Source organism: Oncorhynchus masou, chromosome 23 (genome assembly GCF_036934945.1).
Source record: "Oncorhynchus masou masou isolate Uvic2021 chromosome 23, UVic_Omas_1.1, whole genome shotgun sequence".
NCBI lineage: Eukaryota > Metazoa > Chordata > Actinopteri > Salmoniformes > Salmonidae > Oncorhynchus > Oncorhynchus masou.
Genome location: NC_088234.1, coordinates 13,575,509 through 13,595,184, shown reverse-complemented (window position 1 = coordinate 13,595,184; position 19,676 = coordinate 13,575,509). Strand labels below are relative to the sequence as shown.

Sequence of the window (19,676 nt, the reverse complement as noted above, 5' to 3'; positions counted from 1 at the left end):
AGACCCTGGGTCTCGACCCCACCCTGTGCAACTGGGTGCTGGACTCCCTGACGGGCCGCCCCCAGGTGGTGAGGGTAGGCAACAACATCAATAAAACAGCAATAAAACTGGCCTTCTTTAGACTAGTTGAGTATCTGGTGCATCAGCATTTGTGGGTTTTATTACAGGCTCAAAATGGCCAGAAACAAAGAACTTTCTTCTGAAACTCTTCAGTCTATTCTTGTTCTGAGAAATGGAGGCTATTCCATGCGAGAAATTGCCAAGAAACGGAAGATCTCGTACAACGCTGTGTACTTCTCCCTTCACAGAACAGCGCAAACTGGCCCTAACCAGAATAGAAAGAGAGTGGGAGGCCCCGGTACACAACTGAGCAAGAGGACAAGTACATTAGAGTGTCTAGTTTGAGAAACAGATGCTTTACAAGTCCTCAACTGGCAGCTTCATTAAATAGCACTCGCAAAACACCAGTCGCAACGTCAACAGTGAAGAGGCGACTCCGGGATGCTGGCCTTCTAGGCAGAGTTGCAAAGAAAAAGCCATATCTCAGACTGGCCAATAAAAAGAAAAGATTAAGATGGGCAAAAGAACACAGAAGGCCAGCATCCCGGCGTCGCCTCTTCACTGTGGAAGTTGAGACGCAGATGATGTTTCTGTGGAAATGTAGAAGTTCTCTAGGTGTTAATCAACAATAATACTGTACAGTAGTCATCTCTGTAACTGTGCCTGTTGGCCTCGGGCCTAAAATTCAAGTTATTATGAGTTTTAGAACTCTTAGAATGCCGGAACCCAAAACAAAACAAAGAGGAGTATTCAATCATTCAATGAGTCTGACCTCAGTATTCTATGCTATTGCAGTCCAATATCAAAACAACAACCTGTCCTATAACTCAGGCGCAATTATGTGTGTGGCAAATCAAACCAAAAACATGTTTAGTCGCCACATGCTTCGTAAACAACAGGTGTGGACTAACAGTGAAATGCTTACTTACCGGCCCTTTCTAACAATGCAGAGAGAAAGAAAATAGAGAAATAATAGAAAAGTAAAACAAGAACAAAACTAGTAATATATACATGATAACTGTGCTATATACAAGGGGTACCAGTACCAAGTCAATGATTTTTATTTTTTTATTTCACCTTTATTTAACCAGGTAGGCTAGTTGAGAACAAGTTCTCATTTGCAACTGCAACCTGGCCAAGATAAAGCGTAGCAATTCAACACATACAACAACACAGAGTTACACATGGAATAAACAATCATACAGTCAATAATAAAACAAAAAGTCTATATACAGTGAGTGCAAATTAGGTAAGATAAGGGAGCTAAGGCAATAAAAAGGCTATGGTGGCAAAGTAATTACAATATAGCAATTAAACACTGGAATGGTAGATGTGCAGAAGATGAATGTACAAGTAGAGATACTGGGGTGGAAAGGAGCAAGATAAATAAATAAATACAGTATGGGGATGAGGTAGTTGGATGGGCTGTTTACAGATTGGCTATGTACAGGTGCAGTGATCTGTGAGCTGCTCTGACAGCTGGTGCTTAAAGCTAGTGAGGGAAATATGAGTCTCCAGCTTCAGTGAATTTTGCAGTTCATTCCAATCATTGGCAGCAGAGAACTGGAAGGAAAGGCGGCCAAAGGAGGAATTGGCTTTGGGGGTGACCAGTGAGATATACCTGCTGGAGTGCGTGCTACGAGTGGGTGCTGCTATGGTGACCAGTGAGCTGAGATAAGGCGGGGCTTTACCTAGCAGAGACTTGTAGATGACCTGGAACCAGTGGGTTTGGCGACGAGTATAAAGCGAGGAGCAGCCAACAAGAGGTTCAGTGGTGGAGGAATATGGGGCTTTGGTGACAAAACAGATGGCACTGTGATAGACTGCATCCAATTTGTTGAGTAGAGTGTTCGAAGGCTATTTAATAAATGACATTGCCGAAGTCGAGGATCGGTAGGATGGTCAGTTTTACGAGGGTATGTTTGGCAGCATGAGTGAAGGATGCTGTGATGCGAAATAGGAAGGAATTTAATTTTGGATTGTTGTATGGCATTGAAGCTCGTCTGGAGGTTAGTTAACACAGTGTCCAGCGAAGGGCCAGAAGTATACAGAATGGTGTCGTCTGCATAGAGTTGGATCAGAGAATCACCAGCAGCAAGAACGACATAATTGATGTATACAGAGAAGACGGTCGGCCCGAGAATTGAACCCTGTGGCACCCCCATAGCCCCTCCGATTTGACAGACTGAACTCTATCAGAGAAGTAGTTGGTAATCATTTGAGAAACCAAGGCTGTTGAGTCTGCCAATAAGAATGTGGTGATTGACAAAGTTGAAAGCCTTGGCCAGGTCGATGAATACGGCTGCACAGTAATGTCTCTTATCGATGGCGGTTATGATATCATTTAGGACCTTGAGCGTGGATGAAGTGCACCCATGACCAGCTCTGAAACCAGATTGCATAGCTGAGAATGTATGGTGAGATTCGAAATGGTCGGTAATCTGTTCGTTAAATTGGCTTTCGAAGACCTTAGAAAGACAGGGTAGGATAGATATAGGTCTGGGGCAGTTTGGGTCTAGAGTGTCTCCCCCTTTGAAGAGGGGGATGACCGCTGCAGCATTCCAAACTTTGGGAATCTCAGACGATACGAAAGAGAGGTTGAACAGGCTAGTGATGTGCAGGGGTACGAGGTAATCATGGTAGATATCTACATATAACCTCTTGGAACTCTAGGGGCAGTATTTCATTTTTGGATAAAAAGACATGCCCGTTTTAAGCTCAATATTTTGTCACAAAAAGATGCTCGACTATGCATATAATTGATAGCTTTGGAAAGAAAACACTCTGACGTTTCCAGAACTGCAAAGATATTGTCTGCAAGTGCCCCAGAACAGAAGCTACAGGCAAAACCAAGATGAAACTGCAACCAGGAAATGAGCAGGATTTTTGAGGCTCTGTTTTTCATTGTCTTCTTATATGGCTGTGAATGCGACAGGAATGAGCCTGCCCTATCTATCGTTTCCCCAAGGTGTCTACAGCATTGTGACGTATTTGTAGGCATATCATTGGAAGATTGACCATAAGAGACTACATTTGCCAGGTGTCCGCCCGGTGTCCTCCGTCGAAATTGGTGCGTCATCTTCAGCTGCTGGTATTTTTCCATGGGATTCTGAGACGAAAGCAGGCTTCCACGAACGGCATATCAATGAAGAGATATGTGAAAAAACACCTTGAGGATTGATTCTAAACAACGTTTGCCATGTTTCGGTCAATATTATGGAGTTAATTTGGAAAAAAGTTTGAAGTTTTGGTGACTGAATTTTCGGTTCGTTTCGGTAGCCAAATGTGATGTACAAAACGGAGCGATTTCTCCTACACAAAGAATCTTTCAGGAAAAACTGAACATTTGCTATGTAACTGAGAGTCTCCTCATTGAAAACATCCGAAGTTCTTCAAAGGTAAATGATTTTATTTGATTGGTTTTCTGTTTTTTGTGAAAATGTTGCGTGCTAAATGATACGCTAAATGCTACGCTAGATATCAATACTCTTACACAAATGCTTGATTTGCTATGGTTCAAAAGCATATTTTGAAAATCTGAGATGACAGTGTTGTTAAGAAAAGGCTAAGCTTGAGAGCAGGCATATTTATTTCATTTCATTTGCGATTTTCAGAAATCGTTAACGTTGCGTTATGGTAATGAGCCTGAGGCTGTATTCACGATACCGGATCCAGGATGGGTAGTATCAAGAGGATAACTAGGAATAAAGTGACAGATATTAAACAGTAGCAGCAGGGTATGTGATGAGTTAAAAGTGTTCGTGCAAAACAGGTCAATGCAGATAGTCCGAGTAGCTATTTGGTAAACTAATAACTATTTAGCAGTCATATGGCTTGGGGGTAGAAGCTGTTCAGGGTCCCGTTGTTTCCAGACTTGTTAAACGGTACCGCTGAAGGAACAGTCTATCACTTGGGTGGCTGGAATCTTTGACAAGGTCCTGGATGGCAGGGAGCTTGGCCCCAGTGATGTCCTTGGCCATCCGCACTACCCTCTGTGTCGCTTTGCAGTCGGATGCCAAGCAGTTGTAAAACCGAGGGCTGTGGCAGTCATGAAATTTGGTCAGCCGGTGATTGTCAAGCAATTAACTTCCGTCTCGCAATAATTGACCATGAATTAACATAAACACATTTAACATCTCTAGGTTTCCACGCATAGCCTACAAGCCGCTGATGCAAACCTTTGGAACATGGCTAAAGAAACATGATATGAAGAAAATGTAGTCTATTTCAGAAGAACAGAATAGCATACACTGAGTTGTCCTTATGTTAGGCCGTGATCTGGCTATGCCATATGGCTGTGGGCTACACTAGTTCAGACAAAATTTCCTTAGAATTCTGTGGCATTATTTTATATTATTTATAGTATAAACAATACAATTGATTGAATAAAATAGCAAGGATATTTTCTCCAAAAAATAGTGTGCGCACATGGGGCTATTCTGTGTTGAGCGGTTAACAAAGAAACTGGTCCTGCTAAATGCTTCCTTTAGAGTTATTTATGCAACTTTTGTTGTGATACAAATGTTGGGCTATATGTTTTGATTTTTAATACATTCTAAGGCTGCATGATGCGACTCTAATGATGATATGAAAAAAGTCACATGAAAGACATGAGCTCTGATTGGTTTCTTACGCAGGCTACACACATTCATCAGTCTCTCATTCACAATTTGAGAAGCACTTGATAATGCCTAGAATTTCACGGCAGCATCCCCTTAGTGTGGCTGTAATGCCCCTAAAAAAATGAATGCCTTTCGCGGCTAGCGGCCATTGTACCCTTGGGCAAAATATAATAATTATAATTCCCTTCTCCCGGCTGCCTGCTCAGAATCACCTCTCACTCACATGGCTTTCTTAGATATCTCAATTATTATTAGCCAATGTGACCCATCATGTGATCGGGTCCTTCTCACAGGCTACAAGTGAAGACAGACACCTCTTGGACCTTATTGAATTCCGAGGTGCATATTGAAAATGTTGGAAGAACTGTCCATATTTACTTTTCGTCAGCCAACAAGATGAGTAGGCCTGATGAACAGCAAAGGTTCTAGCCTATGTCAATCTACTATCCCCCATAGTAAAAAGTTGACCTATTCTAGTGGTCAACTTGTCCTTCTGTGCGAGAAATAAACATTCCAAGCATAGTCTGGGACAGTTGTGGGATGCGATAGATCTCAAATGAATACAACCACTAGCATAAAAAAATGCAACAAATCAGAATGTTTAGCTTAAAATGTTGATAAACTAAACTCAGCAAAAAATGAAACATCCCTTTTTCAGGACCTTGTCTTTCAAAGACAATTTGTAATAATCCCAAAAACTTCACAGATCTTCATTCTCATGCTTGTTCAATGAACCATAAACAATTAATGAACACACACCTTTGGAACGGTCATTAAGACACTAACAGCTTACAGACGGTAGACAACTAAGGTCGCAGTTATGAAAACTAGAGAGGCCTTTCAACTGACTCTGAAAAACACCAAAAGAAAGATGCCTAGGGTCCCTGCTCATCTGCGTTAACGTGCCTTAGGCATGCTGCAAGGAGGCATGAGGACTGCAGATATGGCCAGGGCAATAAATTGCAATGTCCGTACTGTGAGATGCCTAAGACAGCGCTACAGGGAGACAGGACGGACAGCTGATCGTCCTCACAGTGGCAGACCACGTGTAACAAAACCTGCACAGGATCGGTACATCCGAACATCACACCTGTGGAACAGGTACAGGATGGCAACAACAACTGCCCGAGTTACACCAGGAATGCGCAATCCCTCTGTCAGTGCTCAGACTGTCCGTAATATGCTGAGAGAGGCTGGACTGACGGCTTGTAGGCCTGTTGTAAGGCAGGTCCTCACCAGACATCACCGGCAACAATGTCGCCTATGGGCAGAAACACACCGTCGCTGGACCATATAGAACTGGCAAAAAGTGCTCTTCACTGACGAGTGGCAGTTTTGTCTCACCAGGGGTGATGGTCAGATTCATGTTTAATGTCAAAGGAATGAGTGTTACACCGGGGCCTGAACTCTGGAGCGGGATTGATTTGGAGGTGGAGGGTCCATCATGGTCTGGGGTGGTGTGTCACAGCATCATCGGACTGAGCTTGTTGTTATTGCAGGCAATTTCAATGCAGTGCGTTACAGGGAAGACATCCTCCTCCCTCATGTGGTACCCTTCCTGCAGGCTCATCCTGACATGACCCTCCAGCATGACAATGCCATCAGCCATACTGCTCGCTCTGTGTGTGATTTCCTGCAAGACAGGAATGTCAGAGTTCTGCCATGGCCAGCGAAGAGCCCGGAAATCAATCACATTGAGTGCGGCTGGGACCTGTTGGATTGGAGGGTGAGGGGTAGGGCCATTCCCCCCAGAAATGTCCGGGAACTTGCAGGTGCCTTGGTGGAAGAGTGGGGTAACATCTCACAGCCAGAACTGGCAAATCTGGTGCAGTCCATGAGGAGGAGATGCACTGCAGTACTTAATGCAGCTGGTGGCCACACCAGATACTGACTGCTTCTTTTGATTTTGACCACCCTGCCCCCTTTGTTCAGGAATACATTATTCAATTTCTGTTAGTTACATGTCTGTGGAACTTGTTCAGTTTATGTCTCAGTTGTTGAATCTTGTTATGTTCATACAAATATTTACACATGTTAAGTTTGCTGAAAATAAACGCAGTTGACAGTGAGAGGACATTTCTTTTTTTGCTGAGTTTATTAGGCTCTTTCTTCACATTATAACCACAGCGATGCACACAAGGCAGAAGGCTATAAGCACGAATGTTCCTAAATGCAATCAATTAGCAGAAAAACGCCATTCTCAAAAATGACCACAAATGCGATTATGCATGTAATGCATTATTATAATGGTGCATTTTTATGGTGAAAATGATCTTCCCCAAACTCACACGCCTCTTATGCCAGTTAGGGTTGTAAACACCGGTTGTAAAGTGGATTACTATGCTTCATTTCAAGAAGTTATTTGGCCACTTTAGTTGTGATACAAACCTTATCAAAACATACATTGCATTCGGAAACTATTCAGAATCCTTGACTTTTTCCACATTTTGTTACATTACAGCCTTATTCTAAAATGTATTAAATTGTTTTTTTTCCCCTGATCAATATACACACAATACCCCATAATAACAAAGCAAGATAGGTTATCAGACATTTTTGCAAATGTATAAATAAAAAATAGAAATATCACATTTACATAAGTCAGACCCTTTACTCAGTACTTTCTTTGAAGCACCTTTGGCAGCGATCACAGCCTCAAGTCTTCTTGGGTATGACGCTATAAGCTTGGCAAATCTGTATTTTGGGAGTTTCTCCCATTATTCTCTGCAGATCCTCTCAATTTCTGTCAGGTTGGATGGGGTGCACCACTGCACAGCTATTTTCAGGTCTCTCCAGAGATGTTCAATCAGGTTCAAGTCTGGGATCTGGCTGGGCCACTCAAGGACATTCAGAGACTTGTCTCGAAGCCACTACTGAGTTGTCTTGGCTGTGTGCTTAGGGTCATTGTCCTGTTGGAAGGTGAACCTTCTCCCCATTCTGAGGTTCTGAGTGCTCTGGAGCAAGTGTTCATCAAGGATCTCTTTGTACTTTGCTCCATTCAGCTTTTTCTCCATCCTGACTAGTCTCATAGTCCCTGCCACTGAAAAACATCCCCACAGCATGTTGCTGCCACCACCATGCTTCACTGTAGGGATGGTGCCAGGTTTCCTCCAGGCATGACGCTTGGCATTCAGTCCAAAGTGTTCAATCTTGGTTTCATCAGACCAAAGAATCTTGTTTCTCATGGTCCGAGAGTCCTTTAGGTACCTTTTGGCAAACTCCAAGCGGGCTGTCATGTGCCTTTTACTGAGGAGTGGCTTCTGGCTGGCCACTCTACCATAAAGGCCTGATTGGTGGAGCGCAGCAGAGATGGTTGTCCTTCTGGAAGGTTCTCCCATTTCCACAGAGGAACTCTGGAGCTCTGTCAGAGTGACAATTGGGTTCTTGGTCAGTTTGGCCGGGCGGCCAGCTCTAGGAAGAGTCTTGGTGGTTCCAAACTTCTTCCATTTAAGAATGATGGAGGCCCCTATGCTCTTGGTGATCTTCAGACATTTGTTGGTACCCTTCCCCTTCCTCATCTGTGCATGACACAATCCTGTCTAGGAGCTCTACGGGCAATTCCTTCGACCGCATGGCTTGGTTTCTGTTGTGAAATGCACTGTTAGCTTTGAGACCTTATATAGACAGATGTGTGCCTTTCCAAATTATGTCAAATCAATTGAATTTATCACAGGTGGATTACAATCAATTTGTAGAAACATCTCAAGGATGATCAATGGAAACAGGATGCACCTGAGCTCAATTTCAAGTCTCATAGCAAAGGGTCTGTTTTTTTATATATACTGCTACATTTAAAAAAAAGCTATTTTCAATTTGTCATTATGGTGTTGTCATGACGTTGCCCTCTTTGGGTGTGGCGAGCCCCATCCCCCTCTCCCTGCCTCCCCCTTTCCTCCTTCAACTAGGCTGCTGTGGTCAGAGAGACATCGTAAATTCCCGAGGATCTCCTCATGGACACACAGTATAGAGAGAGTACATTTTCATAGAGAACAGGGGAATTTCTTCCACCTCACAGAACTCGAGGTCTGAACAAATTTCATGTTCCGGAGAAAGTATAGAAGATCGGTGAAGAATCCAGCTACGAACTGGTCCGTTTGTTACAACTTGGGGAAGCTCATGGGTTACGATGTGGCCACATTACCATAACGCTGTTTATATAATAGCCTCAGATATGATGTTTACATCTAATTGTTGTATAAGATGAATGAGTGAGTATGATACTGTTTACACAATTTTACATTGTGATTTTGGACTGTTTAATGAAGGAAAACTCAAAAAGGGGATTGGAGTTAACTAAATCAGAGGACCGTCCCTGAGCCCAGTTAAGGTCAGGCATTCTGGGACGGCCCTTTTCTGCAATTCCGAATAAAACCTAACTTTGAGAAATTATCACCAGACCATGTTTTTTCCATTAGGAGGGGACAAAGGTTGTAAACCCTTGCTGACTCTTTTAACCATACCACGTGGTTAAACTCTTAGACTATCGATACCGACAGAATAAGAACAAGTCTTTGATATTAATTACTAGTCTGCAGCTAGGAATTCGGTATCATTGAACGCGAAGAATGACAACCGCCAAAACATCCATTCTATAACGAAACAAATTAATTTCACTCTGAACTATCCACTCTAACCACAACAGAGAGAGAGAGGGAGAGAAATGGACAATTCTACTAAAGAAGCAAACTTGTCACCAGCGATCAAGAAGACACACTGAGCGTAAATATATTGATTGATTGCAATTGTTCCCGAAAGAGTGAGCGTTAATGTGCAAAGGACTAGCTTTTCAAATGTTGTAATTATCACTTTGTAGTGATTTCTTAGTCGACCCCCACCTACCCTTTTGTCTAACAAGCCGCCATACCGGTTTAGCCCACTCGGGCACATTCTCCTATCATTTCTTGTAAACATATTTACTGTTTGTTTATTCATTTCTGTGAATGACTTAGTTAGTATTAAATAAATGATTTAAGACAATTGATGTATGGATGACTCATAGTGAAGACAGGGTTTGTGCAGATAACCAACAATTTACGACGTTTGGAATGAGACTAACGTGAGGTAAAGTAAATAATTCATTAATTTGAAGACTAATTGATCAGATAAAATATCTGAAAAGTTGTTTTAGGATATGATAACTTTGTAATCTGAATATTTCTATAGGTGCCCCGACTTCCTAGTTAATTAGTTACATGATTAATCAGTTGATTAATCAATTACAGAGAATCTTTGATAAAAACTATAAGTCTTCAATTTAATGATAGTAAAGACACGACAGTGTATTGTGTGTAGATTGATGAGGAAACAAACAATCCATTTTAGAATAAGGCTGTAACGTAACAAAATGTGGAAAAAGGGAAGGGGTCTGAATACTTTCTGAATGCACTGTACACATCAGTGGTTACATCTAACCACTGATCTAAGGTGTATAGACCTATGACTACTGCGACTATGATTTGAAAAAGTCACAAAGAAAAGGCACTTTCTTGCCTTACTGCACAAAAGCTGGGCATGATTCACAACCGATAGGCTGATATTGTCACCCACCAATCAGACTATTCTTGATTTAATTTTGTCTTTGCATATACTAAATAATATGTGTTAAATTTGTTTTTATTTAGAATGGACCATTATCATGCACCTGTCTCGAAACAGGGGCAGGGGGTGGAAAAATGTCATCTCTGCACTTAAATAGCGAATGGAGGACGCTGTTTCCTGTGTTTCATTTTCATGCCAGACAGGTAGGTTATACTCCTGTTGTCAAGAGAAGAAATGTGCTTAATATTAGTAAAGTTGATAAATAAATATAGTAGGCCTAGCCTATAGAAAGCTGATGGGATCCTCCTTCTTTTAATAGAGGCCATCACTCTGTTTTCTCACGCAATTGCATAGCCTATAGAAATTTTACGCAACATGAGCTCATGAAGTGTTCGATTAGATTTCCTATCACATTTGCATTGATGGTACCAGGCAGTTAGCAAGTTTGGTAGGTTACTAATGACCAGCAGCAGCATCAGAGTTTGGAGAAGCCTAGTTACCGTGACTAAACATTCACATGGAATTTGACTGCCTTCATGACTCGTGACCGCCAGAGTGGCTGTAATACGGACACTGTAACAGCCCCAGCCATACCAGTCGTGGGTGAACAGGGAGTACAGGAGGGGATTAAGCCGTATCCCTGAGGGGGCCCCATGTTGAGGGTCAGCGTGGCGGATGTGTTGTTGCCTACCTTCACCACCTTGGTGCGTCACATCTGGATGTCCAGGACCTAGTTGCAGGTGTTCAGTCCCAGGCTCCTGAACTTAGTGATGAGCTTAGAGGTCACTATGGTGTTGAAAGCTGAACTGTAGTCAATGAACAGCATTCTCACCTAGGTGTTCCTTTTGTCCAGGTTGGAAAGGGCAGGTTGGAGTGCAAAAGAGATTGCGTCATCTGTGGATCTATTGGAGCGATATGTAAATTGAAGTGGATCCAAGGTGTCTGGGATGATGGTGTTGATGTGAGCCATGACCAGCCTTTCAAAACATTTAATGGCTACATATGTGAGTGCTACGGGGCGATAGTCATTAGGCAGGTTACCATGGCATTCTTGGGCTGCTTCAAACATGTTGGTATTACAGACTTGGTCAGGGACAGTTTGAAAATGTTAGTGAAGACACGTGAGTGTTTGGTTTATTCGGATCCCCATTTGATTTTTCCGAAGCAGCAGCGATAGACAAGGACAGTCACACACATTAAAAATACAACGCTAATAATAATAATAATTGTACTGTGTCTGTGTGTGTCTCCTCACAGTCTCCATGAAATGTTCTTTAATCTTTTTTTATACCTATTACACTGGACAGAAATATAAATGCAACATGCAACAATTTCAAAGATTTTTCTGAGTGACAGTTCACAGAAGGAAATCAGCCAACTGAAATAAATTCATTAGACAATTCTCTCTCTTCTCATGTAAACAGGACGGACCAATCAACATGATCTAAAAGGAGATTACAGTGAATTTCCATATACTAAACATCAGTCCTGATTCCTGAGTTAGGCTACACTGAAGGTTCTGGCATTTAAATAAATCTCTCTTCCTCGTTTGCTGCAGTGCCCCCCCTGTCTCTCTCACTCTTTCTCCCTCTCTACCTCCCTCCCTCCTTCCTTCCCTCTCTCTCTCGCCCTCTATCTCTTTCTCCCTCCTTCCCTCCCTCCATTCTTCCCACCTCTCTCTCTTTCTCCTTCCGCCCTCTCTACCTCCCTCCATCTCTTTCTTCCTCCTTCCCACCCACTCTCCCTCCTTCTCTCCCTCCTTCTCTCCCTCCTTCTCTCCCTCCTTCTCTCCCTCCTTCTCTCCCTCCTTCTCTCCCTCCCTCCCTCCCTCCCTCCCTCCCTCCCTCCCTCCCTCCCTCCCTCCCTCCTTCCCTCCCTCCATATCTAGTCCATGTGTTCATGCTTGTGTGTTTACATAACTCTCTGTGGTAAAATCCCATGATATATTTATACACTTGTCCTCTTGATTTCACCTGTGCAGTATTTCACTCCTATAGCTGCTGATCTGAGATCAGTTTTGGCTTCCCCCTTCTAATGGTTAAGGTTAGTATTGGGGGAGGGTGCACTGATCCTAGATCTGTTCTTTTGGCAGCATGTACCCGGAGCTCTCATTCGTATAATGGTTAATCAGTCGGAGTTAGATCATTTCTCCGCTAGAGAATATCACACACGTTATGGGACATCGCATTTAACTGTCATAAATATGTGGCCTAGTTTTAGAGCTTTTTGAGGGCATCATCATCAAACACGAGTGCAGTAAATCTCACTCTCTTTCTACTTATTTTTACTGTATTTTTCTATCACCCCATCTGTAGCTCTCTCTCTATCTATCTATCGCTCTATCTCTCTGACTCTCGCTGTCTCTATCTCTCTCTCTCTACCTCTCTATCTATCTCTCCCTCTACCTCTCTCTCCATCTCTCTCTCTCTACCTCTCTATCTATCTCTCCCTCTACCTCTCTCTCTATCTATCTCGCTATCTATCTCTCTCTCTCTTTAGCCATATATCTATCTATCTATCTATCTATCTATCTATCTATCTATCTATCTATCTATCTATCTATCTATCTATCTTATTGTCTCTATCTCTCCACCTCTTTCTCTCTATCTCTCTCTCTCTCTTATCCTATCATTATCTTTTTGTCCCAATCCCAAACTTACTATCCTGATATCTGGCATAATTTCAAGACTCATTTCCCCCTCTATGTCTTTATCTGATTATTAAAGGGTGATTACAAATAATAACCTTGGTTTAGGTTAGGAAACTTCAAAAAGAAGAAATATAGATGTAGATACTAGAGCTGCAGAAATATAGTCATACATAATTCTTGAGCTGCAGAAATATAGACATGCATCATACTAGAGCTGCAGAAATATAGATGTACATCATACTAGAGCTGCAGAAATGTAGACATACATGATTATAGAGCTGCAGAAATATAGAAATACATCATACTAGAGCTGCACTGGACCAAGCAAACACTAACACACAAACATAACCATAAACAAAACAGAGACCCATTTAATGAGCTGGGATTGGGGAGTGGGGGCGATGGGATGGGATTGGGGGTGGGGGCGATGGGATGGGATTGGGGAGTGGGGGCGATGGGATGGGAATGGGGGTGGGGGCGATGGGATGGGATTGGGGAGTGGGGGTGATGGGATGGGATTGGGGGTGGGGGCGATGGGATGGGATTGGGGAGTGGGGGCGATGGGATGGGATTGGGGAGTGGGGGCGATGGGATGGGATTGGGGGTGGGGGCGATGGGATGGGATTGGGGAGTGGGGGCGATGGGATGGGATTGGGGGCGATGGGATGGGATAGGGGGTGGGGGCAATGGGATGGGATTGGGGAGTGGGGGCGATGGGATGGGATTGGGAGTGGGGGAGATGGGATGGGATTGGGGGTGGGGGCGATGGGATGGGATGGGATTGGGGAGTGGGGGCGATGGGATGGGATTGGGGGCGATGGGATGGGATTGAGGAGTGGGGGCGATGGGATGGGATTGGGAGTGGGGGAGATGGGATGGGATTGGGGGCGATGGGATGGGATTGGGAGTGGGGGAGATGGGATGGGATTGGGGGTGGGGGCGATGGAATGGGATTGGGGGTGGGGGCGATGGCATGGGATTGGGAGTGGGGGAGATGGGATGGGATTGGGGGAGGGGGCGATGGGATGGGATTGGGGGTGGGGGCGATGGGATTGGGAGTGGGGGAGATGGGATGGGATTGGGGGTGGGGGCGATGGGATGGGATTGGGGGTGGGGGCGATGGGGTGGGATTGGGGAGTGGGGGCGATGGGATGGGATTAATGGCGATGGGATGGGATTGGGGGTGGGGGCGATGGGATGGGATTGGGGGTGGGGGAGATGGGATGGGATTGGGGGTGGGGGCGATGGGATGGGATTGGGGAGTGGGGGCGATGGGATGGGATTGGGGGTGGGGGCGATGGGATGGGATTGGGGAGTGGGGGCGATGGGATGGGATTGGGGGCGATGGGATGGGATTGGGGGTGGGGGCGATGGGATGCGATTGGGGGCGATGGGATGGGATTGGGAGTGGGGGAGATGGGATGGGATTGGCGGTGGGGGCGATGGGATGGGATTGGATTGGGGGTGGGGGCGATGGGATGGGATTGGGGAGTGGGGGCGATGGGATGGGATTGGGGGCGATGGGATGGGATTGGGGAGTGGGGGCGATGGGATGGGATTGGGGAGTGGGGGCGATGGGATGGGATTGGGGGTGGGGGCAATGGGATGGGATTGGGGAGTGGGGGCGATGGGATGGGATTGGGGGCGATGGGATGGGATTGGGGGTGGGGGTGATGGGATGGGATTGGGGAGTGGGGCGATGGGATGGGATTGGGAGTGGGGGAGATGGGATGGGATTGGGGGTGGGGGCGATGGGATGGGATTGGGGGTGGGGGCGATGGGATGGGATTGGGGGAGATGGGATGGGATTGGGAGTGGGGGCGATGGGATGGGATTGGGGTGGGGGCGATGGGATGGGATTGGGGAGTGGGGGCGATGGGATGGGATTGGGGGCGATGGGATGGGATTGGGGGTGGGGGCGATGGGATGGGATTGGGAGTGGGGGAGATGGGATGGGATTGGGGGTGGGGGCGATGGGATGGGATTGGTGGTGGGGGAGATGGGATGGGATTGGGGGTGGGGGCGATGGGATGGGATTGGGGAGTGGGGGCGATGGGATGGGATTGGGGGTGGGGGCGATGGGATGGGATTGGGGAGTGGGGGCGAAGGGATGGGATTGGGGGCGATGGGATGGGATTGGGGGTGGGGGCGATGGGATTGGGAGTGGGGGAGATGGGATGGGATTGGGGGTGGGGGCGATGGGATGGGATTGGGGGTGGGGGCGATGGGGTGGGATTGGGGAGTGGGGGCGATGGGATGGGATTACTGGCGATGGGATGGGATTGGGGGTGGGGGCGATGGGATGGGATTGGGGGTGGGGGAGATGGGATGGGATTGGGGGTGGGGGCGATGGGATGGGATTGGGGAGTGGGGGCGATGGGATGGGATTGGGGAGTGGGGGCGATGGGATGGGATTAATGGCGATGGGATGGGATTGGGGGTGGGGGCGATGGGATGGGATTGGGGGTGGGGGAGATGGGATGGGATTGGGGGTGGGGGCGATGGGATGGGATTGGGGAGTGGGGCGATGGGATGGGATTGGGGGTGGGGGCGATGGGATGGGATTGGGGAGTGGGGGCGATGGGATGGGATTGGGGGCGATGGGATGGGATTGGGGGTGGGGGCGATGGGATTGGGAGTGGGGGAGATGGGATGGGATTGGGGGTGGGGGCGATGGGATGGGATTGGGGGTGGGGGCGATGGGGTGGGATTGGGGAGTGGGGGCGATGGGATGGGATTAATGGCGATGGGATGGGATTGGGGGTGGGGGCGATGGGATGGGATTGGGGGTGGGGGAGATGGGATGGGATTGGGGTGGGGGCGATGGGATGGGATTGGGGAGTGGGGGCGATGGGATGGGATTGGGGTGGGGGCGATGGGATGGGATTGGGGAGTGGGGGCGATGGGATGGGATTGGGGGCGATGGGATGGGATTGGGGGTGGGGGCGATGGGATGCGATTGGGGGCGATGGGATGGGATTGGGAGTGGGGGAGATGGGATGGGATTGGGGGTGGGGGCGATGGGATGGGATTGGATTGGGGGTGGGGGCGATGGGATGGGATTGGGGGCGATGGGATGGGATTGGGGAGAGGGGGCGATGGGATGGGATTGGGGAGTGGGGGCGATGGGATGGGATTGGGGGTGGGGGCAATGGGATGGGATTGGGGAGTGGGGGCGATGGGATGGGATTGGGGGCGATGGGATGGGATTGGGGGTGATGGGATGGGATTGGGGAGTGGGGCGATGGGATGGGATTGGGAGTGGGGGAGATGGGATGGGATTGGGGGTGGGGGCGATGGGATGGGATTGGGGGTGGGGGCGATGGGATGGGATTGGGGGAGATGGGATGGGATTGGGAGTGGGGGCGATGGGATGGGATTGGGGTGGGGGCGATGGGATGGGATTGGGGAGTGGGGGCGATGGGATGGGATTGGGGGCGATGGGATGGGATTGGGGGTGGGGGCGATGGGATGGGATTGGGAGTGGGGGAGATGGGATGGGATTGGGGGTGGGGGCGATGGGATGGGATTGGTGGTGGGGGCGATGGGATGGGATTGGGGAGGGGGGGCGATGGGATGGGATTGGGGGCGATGGGATGGGATTGGGGGTGGGGGCGATGGGATGGGATTGGGGAGTGGGGGCGATGGGATGGGATTGGGAGTGGGGGAGATGGGATGGGATTGGGGGTGGGGGCGATGGGATGGGATTGGGGGCGATGGGATGGGATTGGGGTTGGGGGCGATGGGATGGATTGGGGAGTGGGGGCGATGGGATGGGATTGGGGTTGGGGGCGATGGGATGGGATTGGGGAGTGGGGGCGATGGGATGTGATTGGGAGTGGGGGAGATGGGATGGGATTGGGGAGTGGGGGTGATGGGATGGGATTGGGGGTGGGGGCGATGGGTAACAATCCTATCCTATTCTTATCCAGGTGTGAATGATGAAGGCTTGAGGCTGTCTCCCTAGAGGTCCATTAAACAAGAAAGATGGCTCGTCATTTTCAGTAGGACACGCAACGGAAAATAAAATTAGAGTTTATTTTTGTTTCAGTCTTTTGTCTTCTGTTTTGTGCCCAATCAACACGACCCTTTAGGTCGGCATCAAGAACAAGCAAACGTAGCAAGAGACTGCCAAGATTGAACAGCTGATGGTAATTATGTTGATGACTGCACTGATCTCATCCCTGCTTTTACCTTTCTCTATCTGTCACTCACTCCGGGAAGAGAGTGAGCCCATCCACACAGATCTAGGATCAGCTTAACCTCCACCTACACCTAACCTTAACTATTACGGTGGAAATATACAGACCTTTTCTTGGATCAGTATGTAGGCTATGCATGAGGACCAACTGTGTGTGTGTGTGTGTGTGTGTGTGTGTGTGTGTGTGTGTGTGTGTGTGTGTGTGTGTGTGTGTGTGTGTGTACTGCAGAGTCGGTACTCAGCATTGTGTGGATATAGAGGGCACCCCAGTGAGTCTGAATCAATGAGCTTCACCAGAATTGCTTTTGGGTGAAAAAGGACGGGAGGGAGGGGGTAGGGGTGGATAAATGTGACCAGGCGAATGAATATCGGGTGGAGAGCGGGTGGTGATTGAGTGTTTATAGAGTTATGGGTGTGTGCTGTGTGCACGTGTGTGTAAAAGAGGGGGTGAATGGATGAAAAAGAGAACGGATGAAGGGGGGAGCAGATGTAAGAGTGTGTGTGTGTGTGTGTGTGTGTGTGTGTGTGTGTGTGTGTGTGTGTGTGTGTGTGTGTGTGTGTGTGTGTGTGTGTGTGTGTGTGTGTGTGTGTGTGTGTGTGTGTGTGTGTGTGTGTGTGTGTGTTTGTGCGCACAAACTAAAGCTTTACTCCCTAGATGACTTTGCAGTTGCCCTGATCAACCATGAGTAAGTAGTAGGGGCCCTTCATGATAAAACATAAAACTGCTCAGGCGGGACAATAGTGCCAGGCTCTCCGCCTCCTCCCCCTCACCTCTGGTCCCCCACCTCTCCCCCTCTGCCTCACCAGCACCTATAGACTGAATAATCTCCCAGGCTATGTCCCAAATAGCACCCTATACCCTATGTAGTGCACTACTTTTCACCAGAACCCCTATGGACCATCGTCAAAGTCGTGCACTACATAGGGAATAGGCACCATTTGGGCAGCACACCCACTCCCTCGGGCATGCTCTTTAAAAATGCTTTAGGCTAATGTCCCAAACAGCTTACTTACTCTGAGTCTATCAGGCTACTTGTTACGGAGCCTCTGTTAAAAGCTGCGTTGCTATATTTTTATAGACAGATGGAAGGATGCTAGCATATAAGAAACTTGCTAGAAACGTGTAAATGTGCAAGGTGCAGAGGGATGGAGGGATGGATGATGCTACAAGGTGTTTGTTTGACTGAGACAGCGTTGGAGTTTAGAAAAAGACAGACAACAGAGACAGATAGAGAGATAGATATATACAATAAAAGTGAGAGGAAAAGAGAGATAGAAACAGAACGAGTGAAAGCGAGAGAGAGGGGGATATATAGAGGGGGGGTAGGGGAAAGAGGGTGGGAGATAGAGAGAGGGGGGAGATAGAGAGAGCGAGAGAGAGGGGGAGATAGAGATAGAGGGGTTGGAAATAGAGAGAGAGTGGGAGAGAGAGACAGGGGAGATAGAGAGAGAGAGCGAAAGTGAGAGAATGCATAAGAGTAAAGGGAGAGAGGTCGAGTGAGAGCAAGAGGGCCTGGAGAGAGAGAGAATGACAGAGTGGGATGAAAGAGAAACTTGTCTATCTATAAAATGTTGGGCAGTTTGATGCTCCGAATCTGCTCTCATCTTCCAACTGTCCCTTGATGCGTCTAATCATGAGTACACAGTCACGTCTCCCCTCTTTCATTCCCGAATTCCAAACTGTCAAGTGGAATCAGATCACAAGGCAGGCCGAGGGAAGGAGCAGACACGCGAGCGCGCACGGCACGCGCACTGTATGGGCAGGTTGGATATAAGAAATGTCTCACTCCGTCTCCAGCACTCACCTCCTCGTGCTGCCCGTGACCGAGTATCTCAACCCCAATGGAATGTGGAGAAATAAAACCCGCCATAGGCTAGAAATTAACATTTGCGCCTATACATTGTCTTTACAATTGAAGGTAAATGTATACCTAGAATTACAGGAATTGCTGTTATAGCTCATTTCTGAGAAATAGCCTAAGCTTATAGGCCTACCTAGGGACCTACGTAAATGGCACCACACGTGCACCAGCGTATAGAGAACCTCACAATTGTAGTTGTCACGACTCTTCTACCCAAGCACATGCTGTATGCAGACACACTGGAGGCGGGCGCACCGCTCAGAGGCTCCCTTACCGCTGCCATGGCATTGCGCACATACGTTTTCATAGAACACATGTACGCACCCGAAATTTAAGGAATACTCCGAATCAATGTTGTGGATAAAGGAATTATTCATCATACCTTGGCAACTCTGCCCCGTTATATCCCCCTATTCTGCCCGCCCCCATCTGTCCGTATGGGACTGCTTTAGCCGTGGCTTTCAGCGTTCCACATAGACTGCATAGCTTTCATTGGATATAAGAAGAAACAAATATCACAAAAGTGATGCCGTAAGGTGATATCTGATGAACATATGTGTGTTTTCTTTTTCGTTTCAGACTATGCATTTATTAAATTAGTCTGAGGCGCTGTCAAGTACAGCATTGCATCCTCAACGGTGATTGGATGAATCTTTAATCATATCGATATTCAATCATATGGGCTACCGGCATCATTCATCCCTATGCATTGCATATAGGCCTGGAATACAGACAGACACACA

General features: G+C 47.2%; 1 protein-coding gene across 1 annotated transcript in view; it reads right to left on the bottom strand.

Moving 5' to 3' along the window:
• The window catches only part of LOC135510341 (histidine N-acetyltransferase-like), a 45,954-nt gene that overhangs the window by 25,695 nt on the left and 583 nt on the right, over positions 1-19,676 (bottom strand). The gene's annotated exons all lie outside the window — the stretch shown is intronic.